This window comes from Procambarus clarkii, chromosome 2 (assembly GCF_040958095.1).
Source record: "Procambarus clarkii isolate CNS0578487 chromosome 2, FALCON_Pclarkii_2.0, whole genome shotgun sequence".
Lineage (NCBI taxonomy): Eukaryota > Metazoa > Arthropoda > Malacostraca > Decapoda > Cambaridae > Procambarus > Procambarus clarkii.
The window spans coordinates 7899493-7909918 of NC_091151.1; the positions used below are offsets into that span (position 1 = coordinate 7899493).

At 35.2% G+C, this 10426-nt stretch overlaps 1 long non-coding RNA gene across 1 annotated transcript; it reads left to right on the forward strand.

Moving 5' to 3' along the window:
* Positions 1–3091: 3091 nt before the first annotated feature.
* LOC138364251 (uncharacterized) lies at positions 3092–4350 on the forward strand. Its single transcript, XR_011228354.1, has 2 exons — positions 3092–3588; positions 4098–4350. It is a non-coding gene; the product is annotated as an uncharacterized lncRNA (long non-coding RNA).
* The last annotated feature ends 6076 nt before the right edge of the window (positions 4351–10426 follow it).

Genomic DNA, 10426 nt, shown 5'->3' on the forward strand with positions numbered 1-10426 from the left:
AATAACAATTCACTTAGGGTATATTACACTAACAGTAGAAGTCTAAGAAATAAAATTAACGAATTAAATGCTCTTGTCTGCACAGAAAAAATAGATATTATTGCACTTACCGAAACGTGGATGAATGTAGAAAATAGAGAACTATTAGCTGAATATCAGATAAATGGATTTAAACTATTTCACACAGATAGATATATTAGACGAGGAGGGGGAGTAGCCATATATGTTAGGGACAATTTGAAATGTAGTCTCAAAGAGGGAATCAAAACTGAGCCACACTCAGAAACTATTTGGATAGAATTATACGAAAAAGCAAATAATATTATAATAGGAGTAATATATAGGCCACCAAATTTAGACAGAATGGAAGCAAAGCATCTATGGGATGAAATATCTAGAGCATCTAGATCTAACAGTATTTACGTCATGGGTGACTTTAATTTTAGTGGAATAAACTGGTTGAACAAAACAGGGAATAGTGAAGCAGAAGATTTTCTAGAATTAATTGACGATTGCTTTCTTACGCAACACATTAAGGAACCAACACGGGAAAATAATATTTTAGATTTAGTGTTAACTAACAGGGAAACACAAATTAATGACATCGAAATAGGGAGTGAGCTAGGGAACAGTGATCACAAAGAAATCAGATTTAGCATAGAATGGAATAGACCTGTAGGAGAAAATTCTGTTAAAGTGCCAGATTTTCGAAAAGCTGATTTTAATAGCCTAAGAAATTCTTTGGGTCAAATTGATTGGAAAGTCTTGGGTATGGGGTGGGGGCCGGTCTTGGAGCGAGACATGAACCCAGCGATAGGTGACGTAAATGGAGATTTCGATGTGGATTCAATATATAACATAAGAACATAAGAACAAAGGTAACTGCAGAAGGCCTATTGGCCCATACGAGGCAGCTCCTATTCTATAACCACCCAATCCCACTCATATACTTGTCCAACCCGCGCTTGAAACAATCGAGGGACCCCACCTCCACCACGTTACGCGGCAATTGGTTCCACAAATCTACAACCCTGTTACTGAACCAGTATTTACCCAAGTCTTTCCTAAATCTAAACTTATCCAATTTATACCCATTGTTTCGTGTTCTGTCCTGTGTTGATACTTTTAATACCCTATTAATATCCCCCTTGTTATGTCCATTCACCCACTTGTAAACCTCTATCATGTCGCCCCTAACTCTTCGCCTTTCCAGTGAATGCAACTTAAGCTTTGTTAATCTGTCTTCATATGAAAGATTTCTAATTTGGGGAATTAACTTAGTCATCCTACGCTGGACACGTTCAAGTGAATTTATATCCATTCTATAATATGGCGACCAAAACTGAACTGCATAATCTAAATGGGGCCTAACTAGAGCAAGATATAGCTTGAGAACCACACCAGGTGTCTTGTTACTAACGCTGCGATTAATAAATCCAAGTGTCCGATTTGCCTTATTACGAACATTTATGCATTGATCCTTTTGTTTTAAATTCTTACTAATCATAACTCCCAGATCCCTTTCGCAATCCGACTTCGCAATCACAACACCATCTAGCTCGTATCTTGTAACTCTATCATCATTACCTAACCTCAGAACTTTACATTTATCAGCATTAAACTGCATCTGCCAATCCTTTGACCATTTCAAAACCCTATCTAGATCAACTTGAAGTGATAGTGAGTCCTCCTCCGAATTAATTTCCCTACCGATTTTCGTATCATCGGCAAATTTGCAAATGTTGCTACTCAAACCTGAATCTAAATCATTTATATATATTATAAACAACAGAGGTCCCAGGACAGAGCCTTGAGGCACTCCACTTACAACATTTTCCCACTCTGACTTGATTCCATTTATACTAACTCTCTGTTTCCTTTGGTATAGCCATGCCCTAATCCAGCTTAATATAGCACCCCCAATACCATGAGACTCTATTTTTTTAATCAGTCTTTCATGTGGCACTGTATCAAAAGCTTTGCTAAAGTCAAGGTATACAACATCGCAATCCTTACCACTATCAACTGCCTCAACAATGCTAGAATAAAAAGATAACAAATTTGTTAAACATGAACGGCCATTTATAAAACCATGTTGCGACTCAATTATTAATTTATGTTTTTCAAGATGAAGACGAATTTTATTTGCTATTATAGATTCGAGTAACTTTCCCACAATAGACGTTAGGCTAATTGGTCGATAGTTAGACGCAAGTGATCTATCTCCTTTCTTAAAAACTGGTATCACATTAGCAACTTTCCAAAACTCTGGCACTCTGCCTGACTCTATTGATTTATTAAATATGGTTGACAGTGGGTCACAAAGCTCCTCTTTGCATTCTTTAAGCACCCTAGCAAACACTTCATCCGGCCCTGGGGATTTGTTTGGTTTGAGTTTTACTATTTGTTTAAGAACATCCTCCCTGGTAACTGCTAAACTCGTCAACCTGTCCTCGTCCCCACCCACATAGACTTGTTCGGCTGAAGGCATATTGTTAAGTTCCTCTTTAGTAAATACAGATACAAAATATTTATTAAAAATACTACTCATCTCTTCATCACTATCTGTTATTTGACCTGTCTCAGTTTTTAATGGACCTATCCTTTCCCTAGTCTTAGTACGATATAACTGAAAAAACCCTTTAGGATTTGTCTTTGCTTGCCCTGCTATGCGAACTTCATAGTTTCTTTTTGCTTTCCTTATCTCTTTTTTAACATTTCTAACCAGTTGTACGAATTCCTGTTCTAAAGTGACCTCCCCATTTTTAATCCTTTTGTACCAAGCTCTCTTTTTACCTATAAGGTTCTTCAAATTCTTTGTTATCCACTTTGGGTCATTAGTATACGATCTATTCAATTTGTATGGTATACTACGTTCCTGTGCTTTGTTTAGAATATTCTTAAATCAGATATTATGTACCCTACTCTGCTCTCCTCTCACTCTATTATGCACTTATCTATCCCTATCATTCTTATGGCGTTTGTGCTTGGGGTTCAACCTCTGCAAACTACCTCAAGCCCATCATCATCCAGTAAAAATCTGCTATCAGGACAATAACTAACTCTACCTTCAGACAACACACAGCTCCCTTGTTCAAATCCTTAAACATGCTAAACAAATTCACTCCATACATTCTCCTGTGTAAATTACGTTTATAAAGCCCTTTTTCTAACTGCAAACCCTGTTCTGAAACTCTTCCTGGACAGATGTAATAGAACACATGGCCACGTCCCCACCAGACATAAATATCTCTTTGATATCCCAAGAGTCAAACTTAATCTATGTAAACACTCTATGTAAATAAAGGGACCTAGTCTATGGAACTCACTCCCTTATAATGATTTGAAAAGCTGTCCAACTTCTGCCATATTCAAAAATAAAACCAAAAAGTACCTGTAGTACTTTTTAAGTACGAGGGAGTAATGCGCAAAGCGTCCCTCACCTGTGACGTCACAGCGTCACCTGACGCCATATCAACACATCGGCCATTTTGTCGTCAGTTCAGTCATGGCGAGGACTAACCCTTCATGCAAACTGCACCTACTATCAAGAAGAAGAAGATTTTGTGTTCCACCGATAGTATTATCGTAAGTAAGCACTTATATTTTATATTTTATTAAATTAATTGATTCTATTTTTCTGTAATAAAGGTCCAAAGGGTTGTTAAGGAACAAGGGTGTAGCGATACCGACGCTCAGTGCGCTCAACTCACACCAAAGTATCACCTGTGTAGCTTCTGTAATTAGTGTTAATTAGTTATGCTATAAGATAATGAAGCGAGTATAAGATTAACTCGCTACAAGGGTACTGTGTTGGGAGGTGAGGGCTGTTACTGGTGTCTGTGGGGATGTGAGGACTTGTACCAACCACTATCACCACCAGTACCTTGTCTTGCATCCTGCTTAGTATTCCTATTGAGATATGAAGTATTATTGCATTCATATAATTATTCATTCATTGTCATTACTATTTTTATGGGCTATGTTCTGTTACCCTAATGCTTTTTACCCCTGGGCATGTCCATTTACTCTCCAGCCCTTCACAAGCCACTGCTGCACCCCCTCCATGCCCATACTTACTGTGCTTATTCTTACAGGACTGCACTGCATTATGTGGTGCTCACTGCCTGGACACCTTGATACATGCATTATAGGGTTCTGGTAGTTGTTCTACTCACCAAGCCCTTCCAAGGCCAGGCTTGACATGTGAGAGCTTGGTCCAACAGGCTGTTGCTTGGACAGGCCCCTCAGGCCCACATATCCACCACCGCCTTGTTTGTCCGGCACTTCAAAATCAAATGTTTGTTTACGTAAGGTACATACATATTTTTAGGTAAGGTACTCTTTATTTGGGTAAATTTATCTTCGTAGTATTTAGCTTTGGCTCGTCTAATTATCTTGGATAGCAATAACGAGTAATTCTTTGAGAATTCTTTGGAGACAATTCCTAACCTATACTTCTCCCAACCTATACTTCTTCTCAAGGTCATCTTCACTTCTTGAAGATGTTCAGGTTTTCTCTTGAAGATGTCGACGGTTGTTCCAGCAATACTGTATTTTTTTTATTGCTGAAAACCTGTTTTCAGCCATAAAAAAATAATCCTGAATCCAGAAAAAAATCCCTTTTGTATCGTCTGGAAATTTTCAAATATTGCTGATCAAACCTGAGTCTAAATTATTTGTATATATTATGAATTACAGAGGTCCCAGGACAGGGTTTTTAGGCACTCCACTTACATTTTCCCACTCTGACTTAACCCCCATTTATACAAACTCAGTCTTATCTTTTAGCTAATAATTTATTGTACACACCATACTCAGCCTGTGTAGGGTAGTTTATTGTGCATGTGTAGTATATATATTTGTGTAGTATATTTGGTATATTTAATGCCTCTAACCTCTCCTCATAGTTCTTGTCCTTCAGTTCTGGGAGCCCCTTAGTAGCATGTCTTTGCACCTTTTCCAGTTTGTTTATGTGCTTCTTAAGATATGGGCACCATACAACCGCTGCATATTCCAACTTTGGTCTAACAAAAGTCGTGAACAATTTCTTGAGTATTTCGCCATCCATGCATTTAAAAGCTCTGAATATTATCCTTTACCTGCAATTGGTTGTTGCTGTATTTATAGAATATGATTTGTTCTACTTTACATTTGTTTGTTCCTTTTTTTCAAAATTTCTTTCTGCCTCTCTCCTCACTGCCGTGTAGTTGTTTCTCTTTGTATTACTGGTATGTTTGGGGGTTTGGCCTCTTCGTATATTGATTCCATTTTTGTGTCTTTTGGTCTCTGTCCGTCTTGAAATTTCAGTTGAACAAATCCTGTTTCCTAGTTCTGCATCTTTGTTTTGGTATAAATGTTTTTGTTCCTTTATCATATATTTCACAAAATTGACATACTGTGCATTAATTCATCTCAATTACTTCCTTTCCTAACAGCAAGCCTTTCCAGTAAAATTCTTTGAATTCTTTTCTGACTTCTGGCCTAATGTTTGTTTTATCCTAGTGTGTATGATGCCTAGCGTGTGTCTGGTGCCTGTTGTGTTAAACCGAAGATAAATGCATAAGTATAGGTCAGTAATTTCTCCAGCTTTGAAAGGGGCTTTCATTATGCAGCAGTATTCCACTCTAGAGAGCACTAGCGTCTTGAAAACTATCATCATCGGTATAGCATCTCTAGTGTGAAAAGTTCTTGTTATCTATCCTGTCATTTTTCTTGCAGTTGTGACGGCTACTTTATTGTGTTCTTTAAATGTAAGGCCTTCTGACATCAGTACACCCAAATCCTTTACGTTGCTTTTCCGTTCAATGTTATGATTTGACTGAGTTTTGTAAGTGGTTTCCGTTTTTATATTTTTTATTTTTTCCGTAGCGCATGAGCTGAAACTTATGTTCGTTAATCACCATGTTATTTTCTGTAGCCCATAGAAAGACCTGATTTACATCTGATTGGAGGTTTGCCGTCTCCTCTATGTTGCCTACTCTCGTGAAGATTCTAGTGTCATCTGCAAAGGATGATCAAGTACTATAGGTTGTGTCCTTGTCTATGTCCGATATGAGGATGAGAAAAAGTATTGGAGCAAGCACAGTACGCTTGGGGACTGAGCTCTTTACGGTTGATGGTCCAGATTTTATTTTGTTGACTACTACACATTGGGTTCTATTAGTCAGGAAGTTGTATATCCATCTGCCTATTTTTCCGGTAATTCCTTTTGAACGCATTTTATGTGCAATAACACAATGGTCACATTTGTCAAAGGCTTTTTTTTGTCAAAGCGTTTTGTTTGTCTTCCATGGCATCTAGTGCCATGTCAGAGTGGTCCAGCAACTGTGATAGGCAAGAGCGCCCTGTTCTGAAACCATGTTGTCTGGGGTTATGGAGATGCTGTGATTCCATGTATTTTGTGATCTTACTTCTTAGCATTCTCTCAAAGATTTTTATGATGTGCGATGTTAGTGCTATCGGTCTGTAGTTTTTTGCCTCTGCCTTATTTCCTCCTTTATGGGGCGGTGCTATCTCTGCTGTTTTTAGTATGTCAGGGACAATGCCAGTATCTTGGCTTTGTCTCCAAAGAATGTGAAGGGCCTGCGATAACGTTTTTTACAGTTCTTGATGAATATAGAGTTCCAAGAGTCAGGGCCTGGTGCAGAGTGCATAGGCATACTGTCTATGGCTTCTTCAAAATCCAGTGGGGATAGGATCACATCTGATTTATGATTTGATGTTGGTATCATATCCATGAAAAATTCATTTGGGTTATCAATCAGATGGATGGAGAGCTACACTCGTGGTGTCCCATTTTCCCAGCACTCTTTGTCATATAATGCTTTGAAACTTTTGACGGATTTGGCCTCCACCACCTTCTCACCTAACATGTTCCAACCGTTTACCATTCTGTTTGCAAAAGTGAATTGTCTTACATTTCTTCGGCATCTTTGTTTAGTTCGTTTAAATCTATAACCTCTTGTTCTTGAAATTCCAGGTCTCGGGAAATCTTCCCTATCAAGTTTATCAATTCCTGTTACTGTTTTGTACGTAGTGATCATATCTCCTCTTTTCCTTCTGTCTTCTAGTTTGGAATATTTAATGCCTCTAATGTCTCCTCATAAATCCTGTCCTTCAGTTTTGGTATGAATGTTTGTGTGCCTTCATCGTATATTTTGCAAAATATGGAATACATCTCATTTACTTTACTTTAAGAATATGGTTCGATCAATTAAAAACCCTCTTGTTCAAATTGCAAAGAGACTGAAAGAGATGCAGCATGCTCAATGGATTATATATTAGTGATTATTATTAGGATTATATATTAGTGAATCATATTAGTGATTCAATTATTATGGTCATAAAACAATAAACAAATAGTTTTGGTGTTATTACACTCTATTCACAGGTTATATATAAGTATCTGCATGTTTTGTTCACCATTACAAACCACTAAGTTGGTTTGATTTTTGTTGAGATTGTTATTTATGATAAGATTCCTTACGTTATCTGAGAATGAAGCTATGTCGGTATTGGGAAATCTATAGATGGCACTTATAGTCAAGGAGGATTTAAGGGATTTACTGGAGAACTTGGCAAAGGTATATTCACAATAGTCGTCTCTATTACTAATGAGACTATTGCAGATGAAGGTATCTTTGTAAGATATTGCTATGCCACCTCCTTTTTTTATTAGGCCTGCAGTTGTGAATGGCTTTATTATCAGCCAAGTTGTAGCATACAACATAGCATATATATGTATATGGCATACATATATATATATATACACACACACACACACATATATATATATATATATATATATATATATATATATATATATATATATATATATATATATATATATATATATATATATATATATATATATATATATATGTTATGTTATGTTACAACATAACAGGCCAATTACACTGGATTAATCTTTGTGTTTAGATAGGAGATGCCTCGTATGGGCCAATAAGCCTTCTGCAGCCCCTATGTTTATCCCTTATGTATCCCCCCATGTTTTCACCTTCATTGTATTATCACCTGACCTAATGCGGGTATAAAATCAACTAATATATATATATATATATATATATATATATATATTCAAAATTCGTCAGTGTACTACATTTTTGTTGTTGCTTTTAGGTGATGCATTTAACCAGTGTACGTGGGTCTGATTGTTGTGCAACCACAGTTCGAAGAATAATGAAGATATGAACAAACGGCCTGTGGTCACTATACAGTCTGGAAGGGCAAAAGAAGAAATTGGCATTTCTACAAAAACAAGAACTATATAATGTTATTTTAAGTAAGTAACCAAAAAATTAAATAATTTTTTTAAAGTTTAAAATTCACTTAAAAATGTAAATTTTAAGTTAAAAAATTTTAACCAAAAAACTTAATATTTTTCATATTTGGAACCATTCCATAATATTTTCCCAAGCATAAATGATTATATTTCTATCACTTGCTCTTAAGATTGTTTCATTTAATAGAGGTTGGGCATAATTGTTCTCTGCTGCTAATAGAACTGACTGACTTAGCTATAGGAAAATGTAAACTTAATTGGTTTATCCATTACAGTATTTTGCAGTTTATTTCATGATCCTGTGCTTAATACTTGCATAAATAGTAGATTACAAAATGCATTTTTATATCATTAGTATTGAATAATAATAATGCAAATAATTGACTTATAAATGATGTACAATTAATTGGTAGGTGATATTATATTATTAATATTTTTTCATTCTTGCAAAGCCTTAACAAAGTCATTAACATGTTAATATAAACTTGATCACCTTCCACTTATTTTCTCATGTGCTACCTACATGTACAAAACCTTATTCCTAAATGCATATTTTGTTCTGAAACTTGTCCTTTATATGTTGTGTATCACCATCTCTGGAGAGTTTTATCTGATTGATGTATAAATTACTTTTAATTTTACAGAATATTATTGTTATACTGAATTTATTATTATATAAATAACTTAATTTTACAGAATCATCTATCAACGCACATCCACAAGTTGAGGAGGAGGATGTGACCTTCCAGATGTCTGAAGTACTGAAACAGGCACCAAACAGGCCTGGTGGATCTAGGTACAAGGTAAAATAATTTAAATTTTTTTTTTTTTTTTTACTAATTGTCCGATATATATATATATATATATATATATATATATATATATATATATATATATATATATATATATATATATATATATATATATATATATGTCGTACCTAGTAGCCAGAACGCACTTCTCGGCCTACTATGCAAGGCCCGATTTGCCTAATAAGCCAAGTTTTCCTGAATTATTATATTTTCTCAATTTTTTTTCTTATGAGATGATAAAGCTACCCATTTCATTATGTATGAGGTCAATATTTTTTTATTGGAGTTAAAATTAACGTAGATATATGACCAAACCTAACCAACCCTTCCTAACCTAACCTAACCTATCTTTTTAGGTTAGGTTAGGTTAGGTAGCCGAAAAAGTTAGGTTAAGTTTGGTTAGGTAGGTTAGGTAGTCGAAAAACAATTAATTCATGAAAACTTGGCTTATTAGGCAAATCGGGCCTTGCATAGTAGGCAGAGAAGTGCGTTCTGGCTATTAGGTACGACATATATATATATATATATATATAAATATATATATAATGTGTCGTACCTAGTAGCCAGAACGCACATCTCAGCCTACTATGCAAGGCCCGATTTGCCTAATAAGCCAAGTTTTCTTGAATTAATGTTTTTTCGACTACCTAACCTAACCTATAAAGATAGGTTAGGTTCGGTCATATATCTCTATTAATTTTAACTCCAATAAAAAAAGAATTGACCTCATACATAATGAAATGGATAGCTTTATCATTTCATAAGAAAAAAAATAGAGAAAATATATTAATTCATGAAAACTTGGCTTATTAGGCAAATCGGGCCTTGCATAGTAGGCTGAAAAGTGCGTTCTGGCGACTAGGTACGACATATATATATTATATATATATATATATATATATATATATATATATATATATATATATATATATATATATATATATATATATATATATATATATATATATATATATATATATATATATATATATATATATATATATATATATATATGTGTGTGTGTGTGTGTGTAATTACCTAAGTGTAGTTAAAGGATGAGACCGTCTTCCCAGCACTCTTTGTCATATAACGCTTTGAAACTACTGACAGTCTTGGCCTCCACCACCTTCTCACCTAACTTGTTCCAACCGTCTACCACTCTATTTGCGAAAGTGAATTTTCTTATATTTCTTTAGCATCTGTGTTAAGCTAGTTTCAATCTATGACCTCCTGTTCTTGAAGTTCCAGGTCTCAGGAAATCTTCCCTGTCGATTTTATCAATTCCTGTTACTATTTTGTATGTAGTGAT